General features: G+C 39.8%; 1 non-coding gene across 1 annotated transcript; it reads left to right on the top strand.

The window, feature by feature from the left end:
* Positions 1-7,469: 7,469 nt before the first annotated feature.
* On the top strand, positions 7,470-7,573 carry LOC112793058 (small nucleolar RNA R71). Its single transcript, XR_003197768.1, has one exon. It is a non-coding gene; the product is annotated as a small nucleolar RNA R71 (small nucleolar RNA).
* The last annotated feature ends 7,060 nt before the right edge of the window (positions 7,574-14,633 follow it).

The following is a 14,633-nucleotide window of genomic DNA, read 5'->3' as shown; positions in this document are numbered from 1 at the left end:
TTCCTACCAAGTTAGAAACCAACCTACGGAATGATTTGTCTCTCACTCACCCAACCATAAAATTGGTTTTAGTTGAATGATGAGAGGAACTTGTATTTATTGTAGCTTGAGGATCCTGAAGTTGGTTCCTTGATCTTTCTCTTCTTTGATGATGACGCTCTTGGTGGTGCCATTGGGTGAGAAAAAAAGTGTGAAAGGTTGAAGAAAAATGGAAAGAAGAGGTAAAGAAATAGAGAGCAAAGCAAGGTTTTGCTCCACAACACCAAACTTAGGACTTGATTGTCCCTAATCAAGTAGAAAAAAAGAGGGTGAAAAGAGAGAAAAGGGTTCTTTCACGTGTGAAACTTGGGGGTTAAAGAAAGTGTGAGAATGAAGTGTGGAGAGTGGGGAAAGCGTTTGGCTTTTAAAAGAGTGAGAGATGCAGCTGGATGGGAGGGTTGTGGAGGGAATTAAAAGCAATTCAGCCTTTTCCCACTTGGGAAGTGACGCCTAACGTGGGAAGAGGTGCCAATCCTCTTCTCTTTTGATTCTCTGCAAGTGTTGAGTTCCAAAGTGCAAGTACACTTTGACTTCCTCTCTTAGTGAGCCATGAATCATATGGGCCCCATTCTCTCTTCTGAAATTGAAAACCGAAAACCCATTAGTGAAAAAGAACCTTGACGTGGCAGAAATTGGCGGGTTAAGAAATTATTAATAGAAATGCGTTGCAAGTACAGTCCTTAACCAACCGAAAATCCGCTTATCAATTTAGAAGGGTTGTCACAAAATTTAAATTAAAATACTGGGAGTATGAGTCCCAGGTCGTCTCCCAATGAGTTGCAGAGAGATGTGCTATTTTATCAATCAGGTGTCTTCAAAAATGGTTGAGTTGAATAACAGGAAACTAAAATAGAGAATTTAATTAATTCTAAATAAAAGCCTTGACTGGGAGTAGATTAGTTGGAAGCCCTATTCTTGTTGAAGTACTCTCAAGATTAATTGATAATTGAAGATTGCTCTGTTTAGTTACCCCTTACTAGGTAAGGGAGAGTCAAACAAGTTGGATTGCTGTTTCTATTCACAAGTCCCAATCCGCTCATTGAAAAGGATTTGTGTCAGTGACTAGAGGGCATTCCAACAATGAGCCCAATTACAATTTCTCCTTTAAGTACCCCAACTCAAGGGTTCCTTTCAATCAACTCCCTATCAAGTAAGGAAACTACTCGCTCATTGTGAACGTAGAACTCATAACATAGGAAAGGGAATTAAAAAGAGACATGATAAATAATAATGAAAAGGATTAATTAAAAATAAAAATAGTCTATATTAATAACTTGTAAAAATAAGCCAATGTCAACTCTAAGGGGATTAAGAACATGGAAGAATAAGTAAAAAGCAAATAGCAAAGTATAATGAATAGTACCAGAGGTGGCCTCTTCTCAAAAGCTAAAAAGCAAAATCTTCCAAAAATCCTAATTATAAATGTCAAGTGATTGAAAAACCTAGGGGAGGAGTAAATCCAGATCTAAAACTAAAAATTATGTAGAATGAATTGTATCTTTCATTTCTGTATGTTTCCTGACTCTAGTCTGTAATTCCGGGCCAAAAACTGGATTGAAATCTGGCCCAGAAACTCTGCCAGCGACTTTTGAAATTCTGCAGATCGCGCACGTCATGCGGACGCATCATTCACGCGGACGTGTCATTCGGCATTTTTCTTTTCCATGCGGGCGCGTCGTCCATGCCTCCGCGTCGCTTCTGCTTTTCCAATCCGCGCGTCTACGTCACTCATGCGACCGCGTCACTGCGAATTCCTTTCTTCCGCGCGGTCGCGTTGCTGACGCGTACGCGTCACTTCTCGCTGGTCATCTCCTCAATTTCTTGTATTCCTTCTATTTTTGCAAGCTTCCTTCCCAATCTCTTACTCATTCATGCCCTATAAAGCCTGAAACACTTAACACACAGATCACGGCATCGAATGGAATAAAGGAGGATTAAAATACCTAATTAAAGGTCTCCAGGAAGTAAGTTTTCAATCATGTAATAATTTTAGGAAGGAAATATAAATGCATGCTAATTATATGAATAAGTGGGTAAAGACCATGATAAAACCACACAATTAAACACATTGTAAACCATAAAATAGTGGTTTATCAAACCTCTTTATATCCCCTTTCATAACATACAATTAAAATATATTTGATGAGTGTCCCTTGGGACACCAAACTTAATTTCCTTGCATATAATAAATTGGGTTTATCATTGGATATTTAATGTGTTCATAAGGGTGAATTAAATCCACTTCTTTCACATTCTTTAACCCCTTCCGAACACATTAAAGTGACCTTACATGCCTAGCCAATTTACTTAATGCATTCAGACTAAGAACATGCTGGGCTTGCTATGCGAGCATCATATGGTGGTGGCCACACCAAACTTAATTTTTGGGCTTACTTTCAAAGTTAATTCATTTAAGTGGTTGTAAGCCTAAATTAAGTGGGTTAGTGGCCACACCAAACTTAGCTCCTTAGCTAGATTTGTAGCCCAATATCATCAATGTTAATGAGTAAACCCAGCAGTCCTTTCACTTTCAGTAAACACCATAAAAAATCTACTAATTAACAAGCAATGTAAACTATCTAAGCTACCACAAACTATTTATGAAAGCAGAAAATTTAAGCTATTAACTGGAACTTAAACTACTTAAACCAATGATCCTAAACTACTTTTAGAAAGCAAGAAATCAAAAGGATATGGATGTTGGGGTGCCTCCCAACCAGCGCTTCTTTAGTGTCATTAGCTTGACATTATTTCATCTTTAGTTGAGGCTGTAGCTCACTCTCTGCTCCTCCAAAGAGTCCCCCAAGTAATGCTTTAGCCTATGTCCATTGACAGTAAAGGTCCTCTGTGTCTTGTCCTCTATAAGCTCCACATGCCCATAGGGAGACACCTTAAGGATTGTGAAAGGGCCAGACCACCTTGACTTTAGTTTTCCTGGGAAGAACTTGAGCCTTGAGTTGTATAGCAGCACCTTCTGACCTTCTACAAACTCTCTTCTTGCTAGCTTTTAATCATGCCATTTCTTTGTGTTTTCCTTGTAAATCCTAGCACTTTCATAAGCTTAATTTCTGAATTCTTCTAGCTTATTGAGTTATAGTAGCCTCCTTTCCCCAGTAGCTTGATTGTCAAAATTCAACATCTTTAGAGCCCAGAATGCTCTGTGTTCAAGCTCTACTGGTAAGTGACAAGCCTTTCCAAACACCAGTTGATATGGCGACATACCAATGGGTGTTTTGAAGGCTAACCTATAGGCCCATAGTGCATCATCCAGCCTCTTGGACCATTCCTTTCTTGAGTTACCAACAATCCTTTCAAGGATTCTTTTGAGTTCTCTATTTGAGATCTCAACTTTCCGTTGGTCTGTGGATGGTAAGGGGTTGCTACTCTATGCTTGACTCCATACTTCAGAAGAAATGCTTTGAGTTGCTTATTGCAGAAATGTGTCCCCCCATCACTAATAAGAGCTCTAGAAACTCCGAAGCGGCTAAAGATGTTCTTCCTTAGGAAGCTTATCACAACCTTGTTGTCATTTGTTGATGTGGGTATGGCTTCTACCCACTTTGACATGTAGTTTACAGCCACCAATATATAGTTGTTTGAGTAGGAGGATGGGAATGGTCCCATAAAGTCAACCCCCCACACATTAAACAACTCCAGCTCCATGATGAATCTTGTGGCATCTTATTTTTCATGGATAAGCTGCCAGCCCCTTGGCACTCATTGTATCTTGACACCAACTCTCTTGCATCCTTGAAGATTGTTGGCCAAAAGAATCCACATTGCAGCGCCTTGGCCGCTGTTCTTTCACCACTGAAATAGCCTCCATAGGTGGATCCATGGCAGTACCATAACACTTCCTGTCCTTCCTCATGTGAAATACACCTCCTCAGGATTCCATCAGCACCCTTTTTGAACAAGTAAGGTTCATCCCAAATGTAGTGTTTAGCATCATTGACTAGTTTCCTCCTCATGTTCCTGTTGATCTTGGTGGGCAGCTCCCCAATAGCCTTGAAGTTGGCTATATCAGCAAACCAAAGGCTCTCTTTAATCATCATCAACTGCTCATCACGGAAACTTTCATTCACTTCAAGTTGTTGTGCTTCATCCTCTTTATGTGGGATTCTTGACAAATGGTCAGCAACCTTGTTCTCTACTCCACTTCGATCTTTAATCTCTATATTGAACTCTTGGAGTAGCAAGACCCACCTTATCAACCTAGGCTTGGATTCTTGCTTGGTCAACAGATATTTAAGGGCTGCATGATCAATGAAAACAGTAACTTTAGAGTCAATAAGATATGATCTAAACTTGTCAAAAGCAAAGACTATGGCTAAAAGTTCCTTCTCTGTAGTAGTTTAGTTCCTTTGGTTCTCATTGAGAACTTTGTTAGCATAGTATATAACATGTACTAGCTTGTCTTTCCTCTGTCCTAGAACAGCACCAACAGCAAAATCAGATGCATCACACATTAGTTCAAAGGGTAGATCCCAGCTGGGTGGTGCTATAATAGGTGCAGAGAAAAGTATGTTTTTAAGTTCATCAAAGGCTAACATACACTCTTTATCAAAAACAAAGAGAGTGTTTGAAATAAGTAGGTTGCTGAGAGGTTTGGCAATCTTTGAAAAATCTTTGATAAACCTCCTATAGAACCCAGCATGCCCCAAAAAGCATCTAATTGCCTTGACATTGCAAGGTGGAGGCAACTTCTCAATTACTTCCACCTTTGCCTTGTTCACTTCTATACCCTTGTTTGAGATCTTGTGACCAAGAACCACCCCTTCAGTTACCATAAAATGACACTTCTCCCAGTTTAAAACCAGGTTGGTTTCTTGGCACCTCTTTAGCACCAGGGCGAGGTGATGTAGGCAATCAGAATATGAATTCCCAAACACAGAGAAGCCATCCATAAACACTTCAATGAACTTCTCAATCATGTCTGAGAAGATGGAGAGCATGCACCTTTGGAATGTTGCAAGTGCATTACACAATCCAAAGGGCATTCTCCTATAAGCAAAGACTCCACAGGGACAAGTAAATGAAGTTTTCTCCTGATCCTTAGGGTCTACAACTATTTGGTTGTAGCCAGAGTAGCCATCCAGGAAGCAGTAATATTCATGTCCTACGAGTCTTTCAAGCATCTGGTCCATGAAAGGTAGGGGAACGTGATCTTTTCTGGTGGCTTCATTGAGCTTCCTATAGTCAATGCACATACGCCAGCTAGTCACTGTCCGTGTGGGTATCAATTCGTTCCTCTTATTGGGCACAACAGTGACCCCTCCCTTCTTAGGAACCATTTGGACAGGGCTCACCCAAGGGTTGTCTGAGATAAGGTAAATCACCCCTGCTTGCCATAGTTTCAACACCTCTTTTTGGACAACTTCATTCATAGTTGAGTTCAGCCTTCTCTGCTGTTGCCTTGAAAGTTTTGCACCTTCCTCAAGTAGGATTTTGTGCATGCACATTGAAGGACTGATTCCTTTGAGATCTGCAAGTGTCCACCCTATAGCATCCTTATGTTGTTTCAGCATTTGGATTAACTTCTCTTCTTGTTCCTCATTCAAACTTGAGTTGATGATCACTGGGTATGTGTTGCTGTCCCCCAAATAAGCATATTTCAAACTTGGAGGCAAAGTCTTCAGTTCCAACTTTGGAGCCTCCAATTCTATCTTGTTTGTCTTGTCCATCATGATTGGTTCATCCATAATCTCCAATGGTAGCTCACCACATGAGACTTGTTGATCTTGCTCTTTGATTTCTTCACATTGTTCTTCCTTGGGGTAGCTCATTTCCTTGAAGATATTGAAGACCATCTTCTCTTCATGTATTCTCAAGATTAACTCCCCTTTTTGAACATGAATTATGGCCCCAGCAGTAGCTAGGAATGGCCTTCCTAGGATAATCGAGGTGTTGGCCTCTTCTTCCATATCAAGCACAACAAAATCAGCTGGGAAAATGAATTCTCCCACCTTCACCTACAGATCTTCCACTACACCATGGGAAAATTTGAAAGTTTTGTCAGCTAATTGTAGAGCCATTCTTGTAGGTTTTGCTTCTTCAATTCTCATCATTTTCATCATAACTAAGGACATGAGGTTGATGCTGGCTCCTAGATCACATAGTGCCTTCTCAATGCTTATATCCCCAATGATACAGGAAATTTAGAAACTCCCAGGATCTTTCAATTTCTAAGGAAGCTTCTTTTGTATTATGGCACTACACTCTTCAGTGAATACTACAGTCTCTTTTTCTCCCTAATTCCTCTTCCTTGTTATGAGCTCCTTTAAGAATTTGGCATAGAGCGACATTTGCTCTAATACTTCAGCAAAAGGGATGTTGATTTGGAGCTTCTTGAAGATCTCAAGAAACCTGGAGAACTGGCTGTCCTTTCCATCTTTTCTTAGTCTTTGTGGATATGGTGCTTGTGGCACATAAGGCTTTAGAACTTGCTTTGGTGAGGTAGGTACATGTGTCTCTGCCTCCTCGCTGGATTCGAATGCAGTTGCAGCTCCCTTTTCTTGTCTGTCTTGGCTTGGGCCTGCTGCTTCCACAACCTTCCCACTTCTTAGGGTGATAGCCTTGCATTATCCTCTTGGGTTGACCATGGTATCGTTGGGAAAAGTGTGTGTGGGCATTGGTATTTGCTTGAACAAGTTTCCTAGTTGTGCTTCCAGTTTTGAGATTACTGCACCTTGATTCTTTATGTTAGATCTGGCCTCTTCGTGGATTACATCCATCTTCCTGTCAGCCTGTATTTGCCTCTCTGATATTGTGGAAATGGTCCCTGATAGTTGTGCCATGGTAGCTTCTATTCTTGCAATGTTACTGCTGAGATCACTTAGTTGTGTGGCTAAGGATGAGGTATCTTGAGGGTGGTTATTGTATTGTTGTAGGGTGAAATGGTAGGGTACATTTTGTGAATTGTGGTAGGTTTGTTGCTGCTTGATTGATGGTTGGGGTTGTGGTTATTGTGTTGGTAAGGCTTATTTTTTGGGTTATGGTTCTGCTGGTTTCCCCACCCAAAGTTTGGGTGGTTTTTTCCTCCTGAATTGTATGGTGGTCTAGAGGAATTATTCACATAATTGGCTTGCTCCCATTCTTCTTCAGTTGTTGGGTTTCCTTCCTCTTGTGGAGGTTCTTGAGCATGGATATCTAAGACTTGAGTCTTCTCCATTTGCTTGGTTAAAGTTGCCAATTAAGCTGTGATCAATTTGTTTTGTGCTAGCAAGGCATCCATGGTGTTGAGCTCCATTACTCTTCCCCTCTTTTGAGTCCTCTTAGAGGCATAGAAGTACTCATTTACAGCAACAGTTTCAATGATTTCGATGGTCTTTTTGTTGTCAAGGGAGCCTCCTGAAGAGTGGTCTACAGCTATCTTGGATTCATAAGTTAACCCTTCATAAAAGATGTGCAACTGCACCCATTCATTGAACATATCAGGAGAGCATTTCCTTGTCAAATCCTTGAATCTCTCTTAGGCTTCGTACATAGTCTCTCCATCATGCTGTCTAAACATTTAGACATCAGCTCTCAATCTATTGATCCTTTGTGGAGTGTAGAATCTTCCTAGAAACTTGTTAACAATATCTTCCCAGGTGGTGAGGCTTTCTTTGGAAAATGATTCCAGCCACTTTGATGCTTTGTCCCTAAGAGAGAAAGGGAACAAGATCAATTTATAGGTGTCTGGATGCACTCTATTTGACTTCACAGTGTCACAGATCCTCAAGAAGGTGGTGAGATGTTGATTGGGGTCCTCTTGAGCATTTCCTCCAAAGGAACAATTATTTTGAACTAGAGTGATGAGCTATGGCTTAAGTTCAAAGTTGTTGGTATGTATGTTGGGTCTCACAATGCTACTCCCACAATTTCCAGAGTTAGAATTTATGTAGGAACCTAGTACCCTCCTCTCTTGAGGAGCATGATTGTTGCCAACAGCTTCTTCATGGGGGTTTTGTGCTTCTCCTTCCATGATTTGGGTTGGACCTTTCTCTTCTTCTTCACCAACCACTATTTTGCCTCTTGCCACTACTTCTCTTCTTAATCTTAGTAACATTCTCTCGGGTTCAGAGTCGTAGGAGATGTCAGCTCTCCTTCTCCCTGTCATACACAAAACAGAATCACAAAGGAAAAGAAAATGTTAACACCCTTGGAAAGAAGGGTGGGTAAGCCAAATCAATTAGTGCAAAATGACAAACAGTTAGTGTGCTCTTGTTAGTGTTAGTATCTGTGTAGTGAAAAAGAAAGATTAAAATAAAACAAAATATCTAACCAAAAATAAAAAAATGCTTAATCTATTTCTTCATCCACTTAATCACTGTCAATTCAAATCAATCCCCGGCAATGGCGCCATAAAACTTGATGACCAGAATTCACACCCCACAAAATTTTGATTATAAATCCATTCATTGACAAGAGCACCAAAAGTATCGTCAAGTAATAACCCACTAGGAGTGGGATCGTATCCACAAAGATTGATTGATTGAACAGTGTTAGCTAATGAATTAATTAGTTAAGCTAACCAAATAGAGAATGTTGAGTACTGGGAATTAAATTGTAGAATCATAAAGACATGAAAATAAAGGAAAATGATAATTGCAGAAATGTAAATTGCAATAATGTAAAGAATAGAATTATAAAAGACTGAATTATAAAAGGGAATGGGGAATGAGCATAATGTAAAAGAAAGCTATAAAGAAAGTGAAAGATAAGAGTATGGGAATTCATTGGGTTTGGGATATGTTGATCTCTTTGGATTAAATCCAATTCATCTCTTCTTCAATCATACAACTCACTGACCTCTTGGCAATCATGAGTGATTGAGTCCCAATCCCTTGGTAATTCAATCTCTCTAACCTTGATCAATAGCCGATTCCTTGGTCTAATTGCTCATGAGAAGAGTTGAAGAATGGTCCCTGATTTTACCACACACCTTCCTAGATCCAAGTATTGGGAAGATTAACGTCACTATATCCAACCCAAACCCAAATCTATTCAAGCATGAGAAGGATTCTCAAGCATGGTTTTATGATCCCTCTTCCAAAGCTCACATAAAACCCAGATTCATTCAATCTCTTTCCTAAGATAATTGAATGATGGAGTGAAAACGAAAATCCTTCAAGCAAATCAAAGAGAAGATTAATAGAAGAAGAAAAATTACTATCATTAATTCATCAAGTACAATAGAGTTCCATCTCCCAAGGAGAGGGAGTTTATCTACTCATAGCTCAGAGAAAAGTACAAGAGATGGAATAGATGAAGTGTAAAGTGAAAACTAGATCTAAACTTGGCAATGTCAATTCAATACTACCCAACTTGACCCCTTCTTCAGTACTTCCAAGGGGTATTTATACTACTCCTATTACTAGAATAAAGAAAATACAAAAGGAAAAGAACATTACAATTGGAGGGAAAAAGAAAACTCATTAAACGTGACCTCCAGTAGCTGGCGTGTGACTGGCGCTTCAGTGGCGTGCCACGCCCAGCTCCAATATTGGCTTGGCGTGCCACGCCCAACTCTTCAAGTGGCACGCCCTTCTCTTTGGCATCTGGTGCACAAAATTGTGTATGCCAATATTAATGGACTATTTAACACAGCTTCGCACAACTAACCAGCAAGTGTACTGGGTCGTCCAAGTAATACCTTACGTGAGTAAGGGTCGAATCCCACGGAGATTGTTGGCTTGAAGCAAGCTATGGTTATTTATTATTCTTAGTCAGGATACCAATAGGGTTCTTTAGTTTTGTATTAAGTAAAAAGGGCATAAAATAAATACTTATTGTGCAATAATGGAGAATATGTTGGAGTTTTGGAAATGCTTTGTCTGCTTTTTTTCAGCTTTTCTCTTGTAATCCTCTTCCCACACGCAAGGCTCCTTCCATGGCAAGCTATATGTAGGGTGTCACTGTTGTCAATGGCTACTTCCCATCCTCTCAGTAAAAATGGTCCAAATGCTCTGTCACAGCACGGGTAATCAGCTGTTGGTTCTCGATCATGTTGGAATAGAATCCATTGATTCTTTTGCGTTTGTCATCACGCCCAACACTCGCGAGTTTGAAGCTCGTCACAGCCATCCAACCCCAGAATCCTACTCGGAATACCACAGACAAGGTTTAGACTTTCCGGATTCTCATGAATGTCGCCATCAATTCCAGCTTATACCACGAAGATTCTGATTAAGAAATCTAAGAGATACTCATTCAATCTGATGTAGAACGGAGGTGGTTGTCAGGCACATGTTCATGGATTGAGGAAAGTGATGAGTGTCACGGATCATCACCTTCTTCATAGTTAAGCGCGAATGAACATCTTAGAGAAGAACAAGCGTGTTTGAATGGAAAACAGAAGTAATTGCATTAATTCATCAAGACGCTGCAGAGCTCCTCACCCCCAACAATGGAGTTTAGAGACTCATGCCGTCAAAGAGTATAAAATTCAAATCTAAAAATGTCATGAGATGCAAAATAAGTCTCTAAAAGTTGTTTAAATACTAAACTAGTAACTTAGGTTTACAGAGAATGAGTAAACTAAGATAATTGGTGCATAGATCCACTTCTGGGGCCCACTTGGTGTGTGCTGGAGCTGAGACTTAAGCCTCTCACGTGCTTGGGCTGTTTCTAGAGTTGAACGCCAGGTTGTAACGTGTTTTGGGCGTTGGACTCCAACTTGTAACCTGTTTCTGGCGCTAGATGCCAGACTGCAACATGGAACTGACGTTGAACACCAGTTTACGTCATCTATCTTCGCGCAAAGTATGGACTATTATATATTGCTGGAAAGCCATGGATGTCTACTTTTCAACCCAGTTGAGAGCGCGCCAATTGGACTTATGTAGCTCCAAAAAATCCATTCCGAGTGCAGGGAGGTCAGAATCCAACAGCATCAGCAGTCCTTTTTCAGCCTAAATCAGATTTTTGCTCAGCTCCCTCAATTTCAGCCAGAAAATACCTGAAATCAAAGAAAAATACACAAACTCATAGTAAAGTCCAGAAATATGATTTTCGCTTAAAAACTAATAAAATTATATTAAAAACTAATAAAAACATGCTAAAATCTATATGAAATTACCCCCAAAAAGCGTATAAAATATCCGCTCATCACAACACCAAACTTAAACTGTTGCTTGTCCTCAAGCAACTAGATAATTAAAAGAGGATAAAAAGAAATCAAGAAGCAATAATATCTCAGAGTTTTAAGTGAAGCTCAGATTCTAATTAGATGAGCGGGGCTAGTAGCTTTTTGCTTCCAAACAGTTTTGGCATCTCACTTTATCCTTTGAAATTCAGAATGATTGGCATCCATAGGAACTCAGACTTCAGATAGTATTATTGATTCTCCTAGTTTAGTATGTTGATTCTTGAACACAACTACATAACTGGGTGAACCTTTTCAGATTGTGACTTAGCTTTGCTCAAGTCCCCAATTAGAGGTGTCCAGAGTTCTTAAGCACACTCTTTTGCTTTGGATCATGACTTTAACCACTCAGTCTCAAGCTTTTCACTTGGACCTGCATGCCACAAGCACATGGTTAGGGACAGCTTGATTTAGCCGCTTAGGCCTGGAATTATTTCCTCGGGCCCTCCTATCCATTGATGCTCAAAGCCTTGGATCCTTTTCACCCTTGCCTTTTGGTTTAAAGGGCTATTGGCTTTTTCTACCTCTTTTGCTTGCTTTTTTTTCGCAAATTACTGACTTTTCATTTTTTTTTCACAAGCTTGTTTTTCACTGCTTTTTCTTGCTTCAAGAATCAATTTCATGATTTTTCAGATCATCAATAACATTTCTCTTGTTCATCATTCTTTCAGGAGCCAAAAATTTTAACATTCATAAAATTCAATATCAAAAATATGCACTGTTCAGGCATTCATTTAGAAGACAAATAGTATTGCCACCACATCTAAATAATTAGAAATTTTCTTATTAAGAACTCGAAAAAAAATATTGCCTCTTTATTCTAAAAATATACTATTTTATTCATGTTTGATGATGATGAGAAAAATAATTTATAGCTTTATTGGAGATAAAATCAAAATAGAGATACTAATTACTACTACTAATACATAACTTCTAAGGTAAATTCATAATAAGAACAGTTATCACAGAGTTAAGGCAAAGATTAGGACTCAACAACCTTTATTTTGGGAAGTGGGTGTTCCTCTAGTCTGTGGGATGCTTAATCCTTCAAGAGATAATTTCTGACGCTTCAGTTCCTTCAAGTCACATTCTGGCTCTTCCTATTCCCTTAGGTGCCATGATCTTGATGAGTTTTAGCTCAGTGATCATGGCAAATCACACCAAACTTAGAGGTTTGCTTGTCCTCAAGCAAAAGAAAGGATAGGAGAGGAATAGAGGGAGAGACAATTTCGAAATTCAAAAGATATGATGAGTTGAAAAAGATTTGAAAAAGAGTTGGGTTGGAAAAAGATTTGTGTTTATGGATTAAGATACATTTGATATTTTTGAAAAGGGATTTTAGAAATTAGGATAAAAAATTTTTTGGAATTGAAGGATGAGAGTTTGTAACATGTTTATGCAAGAAATCATGAATTGAAACGAAAAAAATAAAAAATTGTGAAGTAAAAACTAATTTACCTCTTCCCCACCATCCTGGCGTTAAACGCCCAAACGCTGCATGTTTTGGGCGTTTAACGCCCATGTGTAGCTTCTCCTGGGCGTTCAACGCCCAGCTGTTGCTTCTTTCTGGCGTTGAACGCCAGGAAGTCCTTTGTCACTGGGCATTTTTCTGAACGCCCAGGACGCTGCAAATCTGGCGTTGAATGCCCAGAAGGTGCTTCTTTCGGGCGTTCAACGGCCAGAAGATGCTCATTTCTGGTGTTTAACGCCCAGATGGCTATTCTTACTGGCGTTGAACGCCCAGTAGGTGCTTCTTTTGGGCGTTCAACGCCCAAAACAGCTTCTACTGGCTTTTTCGCACCAGTGAGCTTCCTTTTTTGCTGTTTTATCCTCTGATTCCTTCTGTAACTCTGTGAACTTAAGCAGTTGCTATTTTACCTTGAAAATACTTGACATATACTTGTAAAAATTAATTAATTAACAAATAAGCTTTGTAAATGGCTGGGTTGCCTCCCAACAAGCGCTTCTTTATTGTTTTGAGCTGGACTATTACTGAGCTTTATTTAAGTCTCAGTTTTGAGCATTCTTGCTCAAAATTGTCTTCAAGATAATGTTTGACTCTCTGTCCATTAACAATGAACTTTTTGTTAGAATCATTATCTTGGAGCTTTACATATCCATATGGTGACACACTTGTAATCACATATGGTCCTCTCCACCGGGATTTCAATTTTCCGGGGAATATTCTAAGCCTAGAATTAAATAGCAGAACTTTCTGCCTTGGCTCAAAGACTCTGGATGACAATTTCTTATCATGCCATCTTTTTGCTTTCTCTTTGTAAATTTTTGCATTCTCGAAAGCATTGAGTCTAAATTCCTCTAACTCATTTAACTGGAGCAATCGTTTTTCTCCAGCTGACTTGGCATCAAGGTTCAGGAATCTGGTTGCCCAGTAGGCCTTATGTTCCAGTTCCACTGGCAAGTGACATGCCTTTCCATACACAAGCTGGTATGGAGAGGTCCCTATAGGGGTCTTGAATGCTGTTATGTATGCCCACAGAGCATCATCCAAGCTTCTTGTCCAATCCCTTCTACGATTAATTACAGTCCATTCCAGGATTCTTTTGAGTTCTCTATTTGAGATTTCAGCTTGCCCATTTGTCTGTGGGTGATATGGAGTGGCCACTCTGTGGCTAACTCCATAACGAACCAAAGCAGAGTAAAGCTGTTTATTGCAGAAATGAGTGCCCCCATCACTAATTAGTACTCTAGGGGTGCCAAATCTGCTGAAGATGTGTTTCTGGAGGAATTTTAACACTGTCTTAGTGTCATTAGTGGGTGTTGCAATAGCTTCCATCCATTTGGATACATATCCACTGCCACCAGAATATAAGTGTTTGAGTATGATGGTGGGAAAGGCCCCATGAAGTCAATACCCCATACATCAAACAACTCAATCTCCAAGATCCCTTGTTGAGGCATGGCATAACTGTGAGGCAGATTACCAGATCTTTGGCAACTGTCACAATTAAGAACAAACGCTCGGGAATCTTTATAGAGAGTAGGCCAGTAGAAGCCACATTGGAGGACTCTTGTGGCTGTTCGCTCACTTCCAAAATGTCCTCCATATTGTGATCCATGGCAATGCCATAGGATCTTTTGCACTTCTTCTTTAGGCACACATCTACGGATTACTCTGTCTGCACATCTCTTGAAGAGATATGGTTCATCCCAAAGATAGTACTTTGCATCTGTGATCAATTTCTTTGATTGCTGCCTACTGTACTCTTTGGGTATGAACCTCACTACCTTGTAGTTTGTAATGTCTGCGAACCATGGCACTTCTTGGATGGCAAAGAGTTGCTCACCCGGAAAGGTTTCAGAGATCTCAGTAAGAGGGAGGGACGCCCCTTCTACTGGTTCTATTCGGGACAGGTGATCTGCTACTTGGTTCTCTGTCCCTTTTCTGTCTCTTATTTCTATATCAAACTCTTGTAGAAGTAACACCCATCTGATGAGTCTGGAT

The sequence above is a fragment of the Arachis hypogaea genome, chromosome 3 (genome assembly GCF_003086295.3).
Source record: "Arachis hypogaea cultivar Tifrunner chromosome 3, arahy.Tifrunner.gnm2.J5K5, whole genome shotgun sequence".
Taxonomy (NCBI): Eukaryota; Viridiplantae; Streptophyta; class Magnoliopsida; order Fabales; family Fabaceae; genus Arachis; species Arachis hypogaea.
Note: the sequence above shows the minus strand (reverse complement) of the source record. Positions and strands in the feature narration are given on the sequence as shown.